The following is a 17604-nucleotide window of genomic DNA, read 5'->3' as shown; positions in this document are numbered from 1 at the left end:
AGGCAAACATTAAGAGGAAGGGAGAGGTTTTCCCCTTAGAGGGGAGTCCCTTGGACCAGGAGGAGAAGGAGAAGTTCAGAAGAGCACGACGGAGAGCAGTGAGATCAGGTGGCTCCTGGGAATTGGGGTCCAGCAGTCTATCCAGTTCGAATGACCCTAAAGAGGGAATGGCTGAAGTATGCTTCTAGGCAGCCTCACAGAGATGCTCAGGCAAGTCCCTGCAGGAAGACCTACTGGTCCAGGGAGCCTTGTGGGCAGGTCAGTCACAAACTATGGGATTGCTAGTCATCGCTCCTTCCTCATCACTCCTCCCCCCCATTCCTAAGTATAATCTTTTTTTAAAGATTTTTTATTTATTTATCTTTAGAGGGGAAGGGAAGGAAAGAAGGAGAGAAATATCAATGTATGGTTGCCTCCTATGAGTCCCCTGCTGGGAACTGGCCTGCAACCCAGGCATGTGCCCTGACTGGGAATTGAACCACGATCGTCTGATTTGCAAGCTCGCGCTCAATCCACTGAGCTACACCAGCCAGGGCTCTAAGTATAATCTTAATTCTACCCTGGCCCATTGTAAATCTCCTGGGACTTAACCAACTCTGAGAAAGAGGAGCAGGAGCCCACCAAAATATTATGATTAAATTTTCTGCCAACTCAGCAGGATCAAGAGCTAGGGCCTGAAAGAGAAAGGAGGTTGGTTTATAGAAAAATGAGATCATGTATATTTCTGGCATCCCAAACATCTGGACTGTGATTTCTACCTGTTGCAAATTTCTTCATTCATTCCTATCCATTCAAAGCCTTCCCAAATTTCTGCAGCTCTGGACCAGCCTCTGGCTTGTCTCCTTTGTGCTGTCCTTTTTAAGAGCTCACTGTTAGCAGAGACTTGTGGCACCTGAAAATTATTGCTATGTAATCTGGATCCTTAATAGAAATTCCAGGAAGCTCAGTTCTGGGCAGCATATGTGAACTGAAGGGAAATAAATATTCCTTTTTCGGGGTCGGGAGGAGTCATGAGTAATTTAATGTTAGCATCCTCCCTTGTCCCTGGTTCTCTGGCGTCAGTGACAATGATTAGGGATGGGTCTCTATCTGTTGCCTTAGAACATATAGAGAAATTGTGATTTCTCATTCTTTTCTCTACAGCTGTGGAGCTCCTGCATGGACATCCCTTTTCCTGATTTCTCTCTTAGATCTCAATTATTTGTTCATATAGCCAAGTGAATAAATTAACAAGTATTTTATATTACCCTGTATAAAGTACCATCTACAGCCCTGCCTTAGAAGTGTTCAATGTAATAATACAAGGCATTAAACGAGTGGGAGAGAGGCTGAGTGAAGAGGGAAGATGAGAGATCTGTATGCGCTGAGTTCAGAAATAACACTCAGCAAAGCCACCCTGGAACACGGGTGTTAGGAGTTGGCAAGAGACTCGGCACGTTAACATTTCCAAAGCAGAAAATTTGAATTTTGATGTATGAGATTATTCAATCCCTTGCCACAATTTCATTTTGTATTTTACCAACATCCCCCACCCCCTCCCCCAAAAACCTGCCTATTAAAAACAAAACAAAACAAAACAAAATAGAACTGTTGCTAAGATTTTCTTTATTAAAGGCAGGCCCTCAGGAGTATGATTCTCCATTGTGAGGGTTAATGCTTCCTTACTGGCTGACTGGGAACCATGTGAAGAGTCTGAAACTTGTTATTTTCACATTGGTACTGTACATATGTCTTCAGAGTGTGGGAGCGTCATAAACAACACATTTTGATCTGAGCAGATGTACTACATCTCTAGAGGTTAGGAAGTTCATTATTACAGACAGCACACCTAACATCCATTTGGTTAAACTCCATTAGGTGTATTAAAATACAATGTAAGATGTCTGGATGAAAAGTTTAGTTGGTGACTGGTGGGATGTTCACATCCCCTCCAGACAAGGAAAAGTTTAGTCTCAATAGCAGTGGCCACATTTAAGTGATGTATATTTGTAATATTGACTACTGTGTGGGCACTGCTGGTGGCTTTTACTGATTCTTAAAATAAATGTCTCCTAGCAGCACTGAGTAGACATGAGCTTGGTCATTTTTTTATATTCCAGGGAGGGACTAATGTTATTGTCTTTACAGGGTAGAAGGGGACTGTGGAAGGAGACAAGGGGGATCTTCTCATATACTTTTGATTCATGGTTCCCCTCCATAGTTACCCTACTCTAGCAGAAATGATTCTGTTCTTCCTGGAAAAAAAAAATTACCTTAGAATTAGTGGGACAGCACATGGTACCCCTTACAGCAAAGGGCTTAAAGAGGAAATGGTAAAATATATTAAATTTCTTCAAATGAAATATGACTCCTAGGATGGCGATCAATTTTTAGTTGAGAGGTGGTGAATGGAGGTTAAATCATGAATTCACACTTTCCCTGGTGATCATCACACTAGCACTCTTAAATTACCTTCCTTAAAGGCTCAGAGTCTCTTGTTGTTTTGTGCTTCTCCTATGTCCCTGATGCCAGCGTATTAATGGTCTTTGCCATTTGTAGAGCAGCAAGCTACCAGATCAATAGGCGTGCTTAGCTGCTTGCCATTAAAATTGATCTGTCCCATCCTTCCGATTGACGTCATATCCAGCTGTAAATACCATCAAGTCAGCTGTCAAGTGATTTTCATTATGAGTGTTTTTCATTTCAAAAGATGGACTTCAGTTGGACAGAGTGTTAGGATTTTTCTTCATTATTTCTGACATTTCCCCAATCGCATCAAGCACATGTTTAAAGGAAAATCAGGATGGGCCAGTAACTTTTAAAATGGAGCAAGAACGAACAACAGCCGCAGCGACAAAAAACAAACAAAAAAGACTAAACCACGACAGAGAGTAACGTCTTTGCAAGCGAGAGTCTCAGGGATTTCTATGAAAATCTGAAGCAGTAAGACTTGGATGTCCTCTTCCACGTGTGAACCAGGCCCAGGACACCTTGATGAGCGTCTGGATTCACATAAAGAAAAAGAGAGTGTTATGGCCTTAGAAAGATACGTTTTTCAACAGAGTTTAGCACTGAGACTTCAAAGTTGTATTCATTTCTATGATAGCGGACAGAATTTTTTCCTGAGAAAAGTTCTGTTATTGTTGGTAAACCGTCTTGAGAATTAGTGTGGCATGGTGGTCAGGGCACCTACCTGAGGTGAAAATTCTGGAAAGGTCCAGATTTTCCCAATACACACTCACCACATGATTTTGGTTCCTAAAGGATGTTCTCTGTCCTCACCTAGCAATAGAGAACACAGATTCCCTGGGTCTGCGCGTGCCCTCCAGCTCTGCCCTCAAGTCTAAGAAGAGAAACAGTAATCATTGTAGATAATTTGAAGCTCATTTATTCTTCTAAGGCAGGGTGTCAAACTCATTTTCACCAGAGGTCACATCGGCCATGCGGTTGCCTTCAAAGGGCCAAAATGATTTCAGGACTGTTTAAATGTAACTACTCCCTAACCGTTAAGGAATTGAAATTACATTCTGCCATCAGCAAGGTTGATGTGGCCCCCAGTGAAAATGGGTTTGACACCCCTGCTCTAAGAGTTCTAAATTGGGATAGAGGTAGTAGAACATATATGTATATATTTGTACATATAAGATATAAATTGAAAAAACATGCACACATATTAGGGGTGACAAGAGGCACACAAAAATTGGAGAGCATTTTGGATTATTAGAATGTCTGCTATGACACACTTGGACCGTGTTAGTTTATCTTTTCACAGAATTATCATTACTAATTTTTTTTTACATTAGGACTCATTTTTTTTTAAACTGAGGCTATTCCAAGAAACAGTTCTATAAAATTTATAACTAAATTTCTTACAAAAATAATCAAGATTACAATCTATGTCACTCTACATTTTAGAGTTGAATGCTAAGCAAACATTGTTTTTTTATGAGAACCTTAGAGTCTTCATCTTTGTTTGGCTGGTATGTTCCTTTAGTTTCGTTTGCTAGGAAGCTCAGAATTAAATCTGAAATGCATAATAGAAACCGAAACAGGTAAGATAGCGTGTACATTCTGCATCTACGTAGTATTGATTGCTTATCTTTATCGTTATCACCACTTTACATGACTCCTTTTAAACTATCTCGGATCCTTCGTAAAGGGAGGTAGGGATTAAGCAATTACAAACAAAAATATTGTTTATCAGGGTGACAGGGTGTGTTGCCTTAAAAGCTCATCACTTTCTATAAAAATGAAAACCATGAATTATTCACTTCAGGAAAGTCTATGTTCTTTTTTGACAGAATGCACAGAATTTATAGTACTAATAAGACCTATACTGTGAATGCCTGCTTAGGGATAGATACTAGGATATCTACTATATCCTTGCCAGTCTTTCTAACCACCTTGCAAATAGAAGCAATATGTCCCCATTTTCCGAGGTTCAGAGAGTTGGAGTGACTTATTTAAGGTCACCTACCTGGTAGGTGACAAAGCCATGGTTCAAATTCTTCACATGAAGTGGACAAGTAAGCTGTACAGTATTGGCTGCAGAGCCTGGTGTACTTAAATTATAGGAATGATCAATTCCATATCTTGTTTACCTTTTCTCCCCTTGGGTGCCAGTGCCTAGCAAAGACTGAATGCTAAAGAATGCTTAATACATAGTTGGAAGAACAGATGAGTAAATGAATTATGAATACTATAACAAGTAGCAGAAGTCATATGATATAAAATATAATGAATAATATAATTATATGATCAATGTAACAATTATCTAATGAAATGTTTGGGTTCATGTTAATATTTATATTATTAATATTACATGTTATGTGTAAAATGATAAGCACCTATTACTTCACAAGCATTTCATAGGTGATTTCATACAATTATGTCACCAAATTTCATAGCAGATCTCTGAGAGAGATCTCTGAAACACCAACCTCAGAAATCACGAAGTAGCAGCTGAAGGGGACGAGTGATGGGGTTGGGATTTGAAACCTGTTGAAATTGAGAGCTCATGATCACGTGAAACTTTGCAGATAAACTATTTTAATTTAATTGGTCTCTTACTCTACATTTTTAAAATTACTCCACCCCCACACAAGCAGATATCAACCTAGTTGGTCCCTCTTTCTGGAGACACTTTCTTCACTTGGCTTCCAAGTCTCCATTCTCTCTCAAGATCCTCTCTGCCTCACAGGCCGATCCCTGTCTTTTATGTTGGTCCCTCCTCTTTTCTTCAAGAATGCTGGTGTGATCCAGTGCGTAGCACTCACTCCTTCAGTGATATCCAGTATGGTGGCTTAAACACTACTTTTATGCTCAGACTCCCAAATTTAAATATCAAGCTCGAGACCCTTTTCCTCCAGATTCATAGTCAACTGCCTACTTGAACATTTCTTTTTAGATATCTAGTAAACATCTCAAACTCAACATGCCCAAATATGAATATCATATTTTCCCCCCTAAACCTGCTCAGTCTATTTTTCCCATCTCAGTTAAAGGCAATATCATCCTTCCAAGTTCTCAGGCCAAACAACTTGTTGTCCTCCTTGACCTCTCTCCCTCTCTTTCTCTCTTTTCCATATCCCACATCCACTGCATTTGCAAATCCTGGGATACGTTCAGAAGTGGATCGCTAGGTCAGTTCTCAGTGGCGCTATCACCCTGACTTGAGCCTTTGCCCCTTCTCTTGTGGATTATCCCAACCTCCTCTTCACTGTCTCCCCACTTCTGCCTCTTTTCCTTACCATCAGTAGAGCGGCCGTGGTGACCCTTCTGAAACTTAAGTAACATCGCATCAATTCCATGCCTAAAACCACATGATGCTTCTGTGTTTTATTTGAGGAAAATTAGAAGTCTTGACAATCATTTAGAAGCTCTACATATCTTCGTTCTCCATTTTTTTTAAAAATCCATTTTTTACTATTCTTGTGCTCCTTGCTGTTCCTTAAATATGCCAGGTAGGTATTCATTTCAGAACTTTTCTCTGTCTCTTCTGTCTGGCTTAAGTCCCATTTTAAATGGGACTCTCTTAATGAGGCCTACCCTGGTCCTTCTATTTAAAATTACACACTTTTTTCTAATTACCTATACCCTGATCTACTTTGTTTTATTAACCAACTTACTGCTGCTATAACATATTACTTACTTCTTATGCTTTCTTTTTTGTTGTTTTCTCGGTCAGGATGCTGGAGTATAAACTCCTCAAGGGCAGAGGTGGTGGTTTTATTTATTGATATACTCAGTCCTCTAGAGCAGGGTGTGAGTCACAGTATACGCACGATGACTAATTAACAAACTAATAACAAACTAAATTAACAAACTAATTCGCATGTGAAAAATTGCAGTGCCTTTTTGCAAGTTACTATCGCTTCACTGCCAACTATTCTAGGACAATTGCAACTGACTTTTTGTAGTTGTAGGTAGTCACTATAGGCAGGTTCATATCCTGCCTTCCGGGTAAGTCAGAGACTTTTGAGCAGTGTGTTCCTTTGAATAAGGACATCCCTACACCTGTTAGGGGCACACGGACATGTGCCCTTCCCTTGCCACCTGGTCTTCTGCCAGTCCTCTCACTGTGCAGCGGAGCGTATCACTGCTTACCACCCATAGTCTCTGCTCATGTTTCAGCAGACACAGCCACGGCCAGCAGGATTTCTCTTCCTGGCCTTGTTTCAATGCCTTGCTCTGGAAAGGTGTTGTCCAAGTGTGAGAACTCACTAGGATGTGTTTTTTTTTTTTTTTAATCAGAATCTCCCACACATCTGACTTTAATTTTCACTTTCAGATATTTTATCTCAATCCTAGCTAATAGGCTGTAGTTCACATACGACCCCTCACTAATCATTAGGAAACCTCCTGACAACTTTTCTTCTTTTTGTGCAGCCACAAAAATTTAAACACATTTTTAATGAAAACATAACTCTCATAACACAAATATTTTTATTTTAATATATTATTATCAGCTTTTGTCTAGTGATATGTGTATTTTTCATGGTTGAATTGTAGAGTGTGTTTACATTCAATGTTTTATTTTACTTACTTTTTTCAAACATGACCTTGACTTGTCAGGCAACCATCTATGGTGCTTAATGCTGAAGCACTGAGTTCCATAAACACTGGGACCCAGGGGCTACAGGGAAACCCATAGAAAAGGGCAAAACTCTCTCTCTTTATAATAGATTTTTCCTTCAATTTAATGTATTTATTTCCTTTTAAGCATCTGATAAATTTCCTCTTTAACCATAAACAGAAATGATTAAATTTGTGATGAGTATTATTAAGTACCCCAAACTACAAATCATTTTTCTAAGTCTGGAACATAGAGTGTTAAAATCTTAGTATTTTTTAGGATTTCATATATCATTTTTAAGGAAAATGTTTGAATTTAATTTATTACTTTAGTGTTAAAACTTTCCTGTCTCAAAAACAATAGGTATTCTCTTTTAATGAGTTACTTAATTTTCTTCAGTCTCGATTAACAATTTAGATTATCTTGGGTTTTCAATCTGTTTTGTGAGTTTACCCCCCTCCCCAAGTTCTGTATTCATTCTGCTAGGTTGATTTGATTCACTCTCAATTAATTAATTTACAATTAATTAATTAATTCCCGCTTGACAACTGCCTTAGTGGCATCACAACTCATATTAATGGTGGTGTGCCTGTTCTAATTAAAATCAATATGAAGTTCCTAATGACATAGTCTTATCTACCAGAAATATTGAAACAGTAGATGGAAAACATTCTGAATTTAGACCAAGATCCATATGACCTCACACCATTTGACAGTATAATTGTAAGAAAATACTTATTTTGTATCTTAAAATATAATGTAAACAAGATCATTTATACAGCAGTCACTGTATACCCTAGCAATAAACACACTGTCTAGAAATTAAAATGACACTGGCCTTTTTAGTCAGATAAATTATTCCCACTCTATACATGTTATTCATTTTAGAATTTAAAGGTATGTAATGCATTCATTCAAATGCCATCTAGTTTGCCAGACTTTACCATGATATAAGTTGTAACTTTAGTACAAATATTGTTAAATTGGTAGAGTAAGGGTTTCATGTTAAAAATGTTTAGTTTCATTTGTGAATCTGACACTGACCTAAAATAACATATTAGGAGGAGGTGACGTTACTTTTGTGTGCGTCCCTGCTGGAGCAGCGCTGATAACACGTTGTAGTGGGCTGGCGGGAGGGTTCCGTTATAGTCCCCGCCCAATGAAAGACCTGCCTGTTTATTCCACAATGTACGGCAGAGAAAGCAGGGACGCCTCCTTTGATGCTGGTTGAAATTTAGCGCAAACTCTTATATAGGGTGGGCTTTGTCTAGCTAATGGTCATGGCTGTAATTTTAGAAAGATGTTTCTGATCATATACCTTAAGCTGAAGAGAAGCTGCTTCTTTTCGAGAAGAACAGAAAATCTAAAACGTGCTCTCAACCAGCCAGTTTTCTACGAATATGTTGCTCCATGCTTGTTTCTCTGACCTAATTTCCCTGATCAGCCTTATAATTTCTCCTTTGCCTTTTTGACTATGTACATTTCAGGTTAGAAATCAGCATCTCAGACACCACCACAGTCTGTATATAAAGCTGAGTGATCAATATTAAAAGAGTGGTTAACCTGTGCAGAGCTCTGGGTGGAAAACTCTGTAAAACCCAAAGAAGCTCTTGCTCTCAGGCAGTCAGTGTGTCCATTTCCTTCTCTCTGTCCACTCCTCCCTGCTCACTAGGCAGAAATAGTCGATTTTGATCTTTTTGGAAAACCAGCCCATTTTTTTTCATTCAGACTCTTTCATTTAAGCTTTTTTTGACAATTCTTATTTCATATGTCTTCACTCTTGTCCCAATATTTTGCTATCCAGTTTAGAAGAGTTTCTTTTTAGTGTTGGTCTTTAAAAGAGTTTAAGGACCAAAATGAACTTAAAAGAGTACATTGAAGAGTTTATTCTCTTTAATGGACCACTGAGCGACATAACCCCTGTCTAATATGTAGAGTAGTTAAATCATATCTTATGTGGAATAGTGAAATCTTGCTCCAGTACAAACATGAAACAAACAGACACTAGTTCTGTAAGGCAACTGTGGGATGCATTTCGTTATTTGTCCCTTGAGAATCACTGGTTATGTAACAGAGAGGAAAAGCACCTTTCAAGGGAATAGCCTAATACAGGCATTTCTTCTTATCAATGCCAACATTAGTTTTTGTCGGAACCTGCATGAAAGATAATTCTAGTAATTCTGGTGACTAGGGTATTTTCTTCATTTAGTGACACATATTTTAAAAAGCAAATGAACTTTTTAAGTTTAGAAGACTCTTAGACTTTCTGTTTTCAATCAGGCTATTGATTCTCTTGCCTGGTTGCAACTACCACAAAACACAGGCAGACAACTCTGGCATACACCGTTCGCTGTCAGAACCAGCTCCTCACATTGATGTTCCACTTGTGTGCTTGGAAACACTGGGCTCTGTTGTGAGATGCCAAGAATGATTACTGAGATCACCTATTGTGGTAGTATTATATCCATAAAGCAGTGTGACCATTTCTCACTCTCCTGCATTATTTTCCACTAGCCCCATAGATGATTACACTTTTCATTTTAAGGACTTAGAAAATAGGACAGAGTAAATAATTTCAGAAATACGAATTGTGTATTAGAATCAGTTGTAAATGGGATGTCTTCTCATCCTGTTTCAGCTCCTCTTCTCAAAGGCAAACATTGTACTTGTTTCTTATGTCTTTCCGTGTTCACTCCATACTCTTTGTATTCTCTGTCTCCATCTATTGATCTGTCCGTCATCCTTTAAAAATTCCAAATAGTGTCAGATTATATACATTATTACTAAGTGAATTTTGTACTCTTAAAAGTATCTATCAAACAATTCCAACTAATTTATGTAGGAATACCTCTCAAAGAGGTGGACTCTAACTATCTACTCCTTAAGAATAAATGTTCTTAAGGACTTGTTCTTGAAAAGTACAGTATGAAAGAAAATATAAAAGGGAGGAAAAGAGTAACTTATAGTGGAGAAAACTGACCCACGTTACTCTAGCCAGGAGATTGAGGTTCAATACTGAGTAATGAGTGGTTACTGAGGCAGCAGGGGTTAGGGGTTACAGTGATAGCGTAGGCCCCTAATATCATGTGATGAGGGAGGCAGTTTACCTCTGTGGGCCTCTTTCCCAAATTTTGTAACTCTTGTCTAGCCATAGAAACATCAGACAAACCCAAATTAGAGAACATGGTATAAAATACCTGACTAGTATACTGCAAAACTGTGAAGGTCATAGAAAACAAGAGAAGTCTGAGAAACTTTCACAGTCTAGAGGAGCTTAAAAGGACTGTACAACTAAATATAAGGTGATATTCTGTATGGGATCCTAGAAAAGAATACAGACATCAGGTGAAAACTAAGGAAATTCACATAAAGTATTGACCTTGGGTATTACTGACTCTTGGTATTAGTTGTGGCAAATGTATTGTTGTGATTGGGTGTGGAGTCTATGGGTACTCTGTAACATTCCTACAATTTTTCTGTAGTTCCAAAATTATTCTAAAATACAAAATTTATCAAATGTTTTAAAAAGTATTCTTTGCATACATCTGTATTTATATTGTTGTTTACAATCATAACCTGCTAACTATAAGCACTTACATAATGATTTAACTTTTTTAGAGAAAGATTTAGCTTTTGGAAGTAAATTAAATTTTATATAGAATGTATGAGTATTTAGGATCACTCTGTAGACTTAGTTATTCTCCTAATCATCTTCAATTTTTTTATGGTATGTGAATAAAGAAATATAAATAAGATGGCTTCATTTATAACAAAACTATTCGAAAATAAACTTTGTGAGTAATTTCCACAGTCAAGAGTATTCTACATTCACATTACTCTCAGAGTATGTAGTGTTTAACATTTTCATTAACAATGAAGTAGATACAGTTCTCCTATGGTAAATACAACTTACTTTGGATTGTATACCTGGGTAATAAGTTAAAATCACAAAAGAAAAAATATGTATACATATTGGGAAAAGACTGGTTGGATTTAAGCATAGCTATAGAGGTAACTGTGTACAGTACTGAGCATAATAATTTGGCCCCCAATCAGTACTACACAATAATTTACAATAAGCTGCAAGTGCGGGGTGTGTAACTGTTGGACTAACATCAGCTAACTCATGTCTAGGGAAGGGCTAAGGGGGCTTCTGAGCAGGAATGTAGAGCTTATCAGGCTGATCAGACAGGGACAGAAGTGGCTCTGGAAACCAGACCTTCCCAGAAAAGCCAGTTGTACATGGGGCAGATGTATAATGAGGTAGGTGTAAAATAATATCTAGAGAGAGGAAAAGGAACAGGGTTGGAATGGTTCAGTCATAAATAACTTGATAATTCATTAAATGAGTAGGGAAGACCATAGGACCAATAAGAATGTCAACATCTGGACCATTTTCCAGAAACACCTATTTTCTTTATAAATGCTGTTATCTCTACCTGGAACATTCTTCCTTCCCCTGTTCCTTCCTTAACACTCTTCTTTCTGCTATTCCTTCTTTGCAATTAATTCAGTAATATCAGTGTATTACCTTTTTGGAGGGGTGGGGGAAGACCCCCAAACCTCCAGGTTGAGTTAGGTGCCCCTCCTTTGTGCCTTCATTGTCTCCTGAAGTTTCTATCTATTACAGACAGATCTGTTGACCTGAACTGTGTCTGTTTATCTATGTATCTCCTGCAATTGTTATTGAATTCCTTCCTGGCATGGACTCTGCCTTTTCGCTGTTTGAATGTCTGTGCTGTTTGAATGTCTGCCTACCTAATACAATGAGCAGCAAGCACAGTAAATACTCTTCCTGCTTACGGAATAGAAGGATTAGAAAAAAATAAGTTCAGGACACCCATATTGAGGCCACTCAAGTGTTTACAGGTTATCAACAGAGAAAGACCTAGAATCTGACATTTGTGATTCAGTGAAGGCATCATGGGCTATGATGCAATCCTTGATTAATATCTTGCATTATTCAGACCCTTACACTTGACCTACACACAATTTGCAGGCATACAACCCAAAGCAGATCTTAGGGAATTGAAAGAAACCAGTGACATAAAGATGACAAACTGTAGGGAAACAAGACTGCAGAAGAAGGGATCAAGAAATTGGTACTTTATTTCTTTAGGGGCCTCAAAGAGAAGGCAATCTGATAAAAATCTTTAAGGCTTGGCGAGGATTTTCCATCTGAACTGAAGATGGAAGAAGAGAAAATGAACTCAAACTTTAGCACAAAGAAAAATGACCCATCAGCTACAATTGTTTATCATTAAGCTACATTCAGGGAAATGGTCATACAACTATATTCTGGATAGATTTTTATCTAGTGGAGTTGGTTTATGCTTAGTCCTGCATGAAGTGGAGTCAGGGAGCAAAGTGATTGCAAAACGCTTTGTCCAGTCCTAAGATCCAATGATTCCAGCGATGAGAGCACATTTCTACTTACCACATTCATCTTGGAGATGTGTGATTCTCAAAGCAAACTTTAAGATAAAACATTACAGTTTAGATCTTTCCAAATGATCTCCTCTAAGTTGTTCCACACACTTGATTCTCTGATGGTCATGAATCACTGCTAATCTCTTAGAAACATATTTCTTCAGATAACATCAGTTTCTCTCAGAATACCAAGAGAAAGGAAAGACTGCTTTTCTTTTATGCTGCTGTTGAGAATAAATGTAGGCATTTACTTGCAACAGAAGATATTAAGATCAGTTGGGGTTAGTATCTGGTTCACAAACAGGAGGTTCTTCGTATATAAACCCAGCTGACCCAAAGCAGAATCTGACTCGTCTATTGTGGTAATTAGCACGCAGGCCAACCCCTCCGTTATATTTTTTTCCCTTTAGTTGCACTTACCAGTCACACTAAACCAAAATCTACCTTCTTTGTCAGCCAGGTAACATATTCTTTGATGATAGCTTACAGCAGTCTCCGAAAAGATGATACATAATAATGTTGATACTATCAGAGTATTTATTTCCAGTGTGATTTAACTCCTTATGACAGCACTTGGAGTTTTATAACAGTGGAATAAATGCTGTTATTATGCCATTTCAAGGACTGTGAAGTCTGTTCTAAGCAACTACAGAAGGGACGCTCCCCTTCCTCCTTCCCGTTTGTTTCTGCATTTAGATCTCTGGAAGCAGAAACAATCCAGATGACCTAAAAACAAAGGGCGAGATGAGCACATTCGAGTTTCCTTTTGACCTTGGAGCTCTGATAGGCAAGTAGCAAGTTTTCGCTTGAAAAATAAACCCTCACAGCCACCACCCCCACCCTTTTGTAAGGGCAGAAAAAAGGCCTGAGGCAAACATAATCAACTATTCTAGGAAGAATTTAAAATATGTATGCAGCTATAGGGAATTCAGCATTTGAGTTGAAACACACACTTCCAACTGCAAGCGGCTGTTAGGGTTACAGTGCTCTGACCACTTAGGCTGAAAGTGAAAGAGGCATTAATTAAGTAATAACGATCAAGGTATGGGGCATTTCCTTGGGATTAATGACCAGCTGGGGGAGTTGATAGCCCACAGTGCAGCCAAGGGCCATTAACCCCAGCTGGTCGTCAATTCCTGGGCCCTGTGTTACAGTCATTATTGCTATCATAAGCCAAAAATGAAAAGCAAATGGGTCTATGGATTACTTTTATGGATGATGCCGTTTCAATTGGTATCTACAGGGCATTGTTGGAGGATGGATGCTCTTGTCCACGAGTCAGTTGGTGCTTCGGCATCCGGTTCTATTTAGGATGCTGCCTGGGAGGAATGGAGGGCGAATGAGGTAGGCAGCCAACGGTTGAAGAGTTTCAGGTCTCTGTTGACACTCGAGAGCTATTGAAGCCATAAAGACCACATGGAGAAAGATTCAGAGAAAGCAAAGAAAATGTGCTACCTAGGTGGATGTGTGTGTTTTCTCTCATGGATGCCCAAGTTGAGTGCCTTTATTGTGAAGTGGAGAAAATCATCGGATGGTAATGAGACTCCTAGAAGACAGAAAGTGCCAATTTGCAGAAGCAAAAGAGAGAGACGAAAGGACAATGTACTCTATTGAAAAAAAGGACATACATTAAAAATAAAGAATACAAGGGACTGTCAGCCCACAGTGATCAGACTGGACAGATAGAAATTAATTATGTTTGGTTTAAGAAGCTGCCTCTGCAGCTGTGGTCAGTTTTAAAAAGCACATTAGGAGATAGCTCACACTGACTTTCCAATTACCATGGATGGCAGCAAATCGTGTTGAAACAAAACTCATTTTCAGTGGATAAATGCATTCCGTGCCAACTGACAATATTTTAAAAATTCATAAACTTAGTCACTGGTCAAGTCCTTTTGAAGGTGACCCTGAGGAGAGTTGACCTTTGCTAAAGGAGAATGTTAACGGGAGCCCTTCACCACCAAATTGATAATCTCGAACAAGAGGATGCAGCAGAATGGTGTGTGACCACGAAGAGGGTGTGCCTATTGCCAGTTGCTGGGAATAAAGAAATGCTGGATTGGAAGTTATTTTGCACCAAATTTTAATTTTAATTGTACAAGAATTTTTTAAAAACTGATACCCAGATCCACCTTTCCCTATTACTTCGTAATGATTTGAGAGACAGGATTTTTAATGGAGAGATATATAAGCAATGGAAATATTGGGTTTCAGACACTTATTGTTTTACTGTGAACAAACCTCTAAAGCACATCTTTTTTCAGTGGAGAGGAATGGCCTGAAAAACGGAATAAAGCTCATCGTGTGTCCATGCACAACACACCCTCCTCTCAGTCCATCAGAAGCAAGGGGTAAAGCTGGAGTGGGGAAGACTGACAAAAGCTCAATGACAAATAATACACAGATATCTGGGTTTCTATGGCTGAGCAGTGAATAATAAAAGCATACTATACTAATACAAATGAAATACAAATGGCATCACTTAGGTTTTAGGTTGTGCTTTTTATCAGCATCATTTTTTTTCTCTGCCATCACAACATTTCAAGGAAGGAGATTTACCTTTCAGTTGGACCTCACTTTAAACAGAGCTTAGACTTTGGCCTGGATCTAGACGGTTCTTTGCCACCCCAATACGTAGAGAAGAGTCAAGCTACTGACGTGGTCTTTCAGTGTTACAATTTCCTTCAACTCATCTAATATTCTTCTTCACATGTCCCTAAATCATTACAGATGGACGAAAGAAATTCACACACTTACTTGTATCATCTGCTTACTGATCTATTAATATAACAGATGTGAACAAAATAAATCATGTTAATTATGGAGGTAATTATTTTTAACTTTTCAACTTTGCTCCCTTCCAAAACAATGTCCGTCCGCAGGGTGTCAGATAGCCATCACAGCGGATGACTTCTGAATCTCTGTCTCCAACCCTGATTTCTCACCCAAACTTCAGTCTTAACTTACAGTAGTCTTCCAGCCAGACCTCTCTACCTATGACCCTTCTGACTCCTATTCAATATGATTCAATAGCTCCCAAACTAGATTACATTTCGCTTAACCTCTTTCTCTCTTCAAAATCTCACTCTGTCTTTCCGGAACTACAATTTCCCCATTCACCCAGGCTACAGACCTCGAAGTTACCCTTGAATCCAACTCTCTATCACCCTGCATAATCAGATGGTCCCTAAATCCTAACATCCTTTCACGTGCAGAGCACGGCACACTTTTCCTTAGATTCTTTCCTTCATCTTTTCTGTCCTGCTTCCATTGTCGCTAGGTAAATGGAAGGAGGTAAACATGAAGAGGACTTTTTCCTGGCTGGGCTCTTCTCTTCAACATTTTAGTCAGTGACTTGAAGAAAATATACTCTCACTACCAAGTAGACAGATGGCTAGAGTCTGAAAGAAAAGGTGAATATTTTATTTGTCAGAATCAGAAAAGACAAAACGTAGCGTCATCACTCTTTTGCTTTGTAAGCTCTTGGTGGTTGTTTATTGTCTCTAGCTTAGAGTTCATGTCTTCATCCTAAAACATCCGCCTTTATTTCTTGCCTTGTTTTTCACAAGCCCTATGCTCTAGTCTGCCCATTTCCTTCAGGTGTCCTGTCTTTTTACACCTGGGTAACTTTTCTTCAAGGGGATCCAACATCTGCAAATAATCTTGTACTGTGGGTCTCCCTGCTCAAAATGAGCAAACAAGCTCCCGCTTACTCTCACCATATCATTGAATAGTGGCACTTCTTGTTGTTTACCCAAATCATTGAAAACCTATGTCCATGCCAAAACCTGCACAAGGATGTTTATAGCAGCCTTATTTATAACTGACAAAACTTGCAAGGTGACCCCGATATTCTCTAGCAGGTGAACAGATAAATGAAGTGTGATACCTCCAGATAATGAAATACTAGTCAGCGCTAAAAAGAAATGAGTTATCAGACTATGAAAAGACATGCATGAATCTTAAAGTGCATATACCAAGTGACATAAGTCAATCTGAAAAAAATTAGGCAATGTATTATTCCAACTACGTGACATTCTGGAGAAGGCAAATCTACGGAGACATTAAAACAGTCAGAGATTATTACCGGGGGAAGGATGGGGATACATAGGCAGAGGACAAGGATTTGTTTAGGACAGTGAAAATATTCTGTTTGATACCAAAATGTAGAATACGTGTCTTTCATTTGTTCAAACCCATAAAATGTGTGACACCAAGAGTGAACAGTAAATTGTAGGCTTTCGGTGATTATTACATGGGAAGGTTAATAACTGGAAGAGGCTGTCAAGGGGGATGTGAGAAATCTCAGTGCCTTCCCCTAGTTTTGCTGTGAATCTAAAACTATACTAAAAAAAGTATTTATGAAAAACCAAAAACTCCTACCCTGCTATCAAGACCTACCTGAATATTACATTCTCTCTATAACTTTCTCATTACTCCCTATGTTTCTAACAAGATTAAATGCTTCCTCATCGTTGTTCCCATGGAATTTTATATATGTATTGCATCATAGCATGGATCATTTATTTGATTTCTTATGGTTACTTCTCAGGGTCCTGGCAGCATGTAATGTGTTTGATGGCCCGGACTTTTATCTCCAAATTCTTAACACCCAAAAGAATGAGAGTACAATAGGTATTCAAATGCCTGTTGCATATTATTCATTAGAATAGGGGCCAGCCCTAATTTGGTGAAATGCAATCTCAACAATATTCTGTATTGTACTGTTCAAGTGTAGGGTGGGCTATGTGGCTTACCAACAACATGAATAAAAGCGATGAAGATTTAGTCAACAGTAACTTCATTTTCATATAACGTGATTTTAGGTGATATTATTAGGAATAAATAAGGTATGTGTAACACTGGAAATTATAATTCTGTATTCCCCTGAGCCATTACGAAAATACCTATAATACCTAAAATACTTATAATAACATATCCTATAAAATGTTTGAAACTACATTTTAAAAGGTATCCAGACTAAGTAAAACCTTATTTTTCTTGAAGGTGGACAGCAAGGATGGCAAAAGGAATGAAAAGCCCGTCCTTAGAGGACACTCACAAGGAGACAAGACCACTGATTACAGCAGTCTGGTGAATGTCTCCGTATGAGTGGAGTT

This window comes from Sturnira hondurensis, unplaced genomic scaffold, assembly GCF_014824575.4.
Source record: "Sturnira hondurensis isolate 20B ecotype Veracruz unplaced genomic scaffold, ASM1482457v3 Scaffold0008782, whole genome shotgun sequence".
NCBI classification, from domain to species: Eukaryota; Metazoa; Chordata; class Mammalia; order Chiroptera; family Phyllostomidae; genus Sturnira; species Sturnira hondurensis.
The sequence above is the reverse complement of the archived record's forward strand: the minus strand, read 5'-3'. Positions refer to the sequence as shown.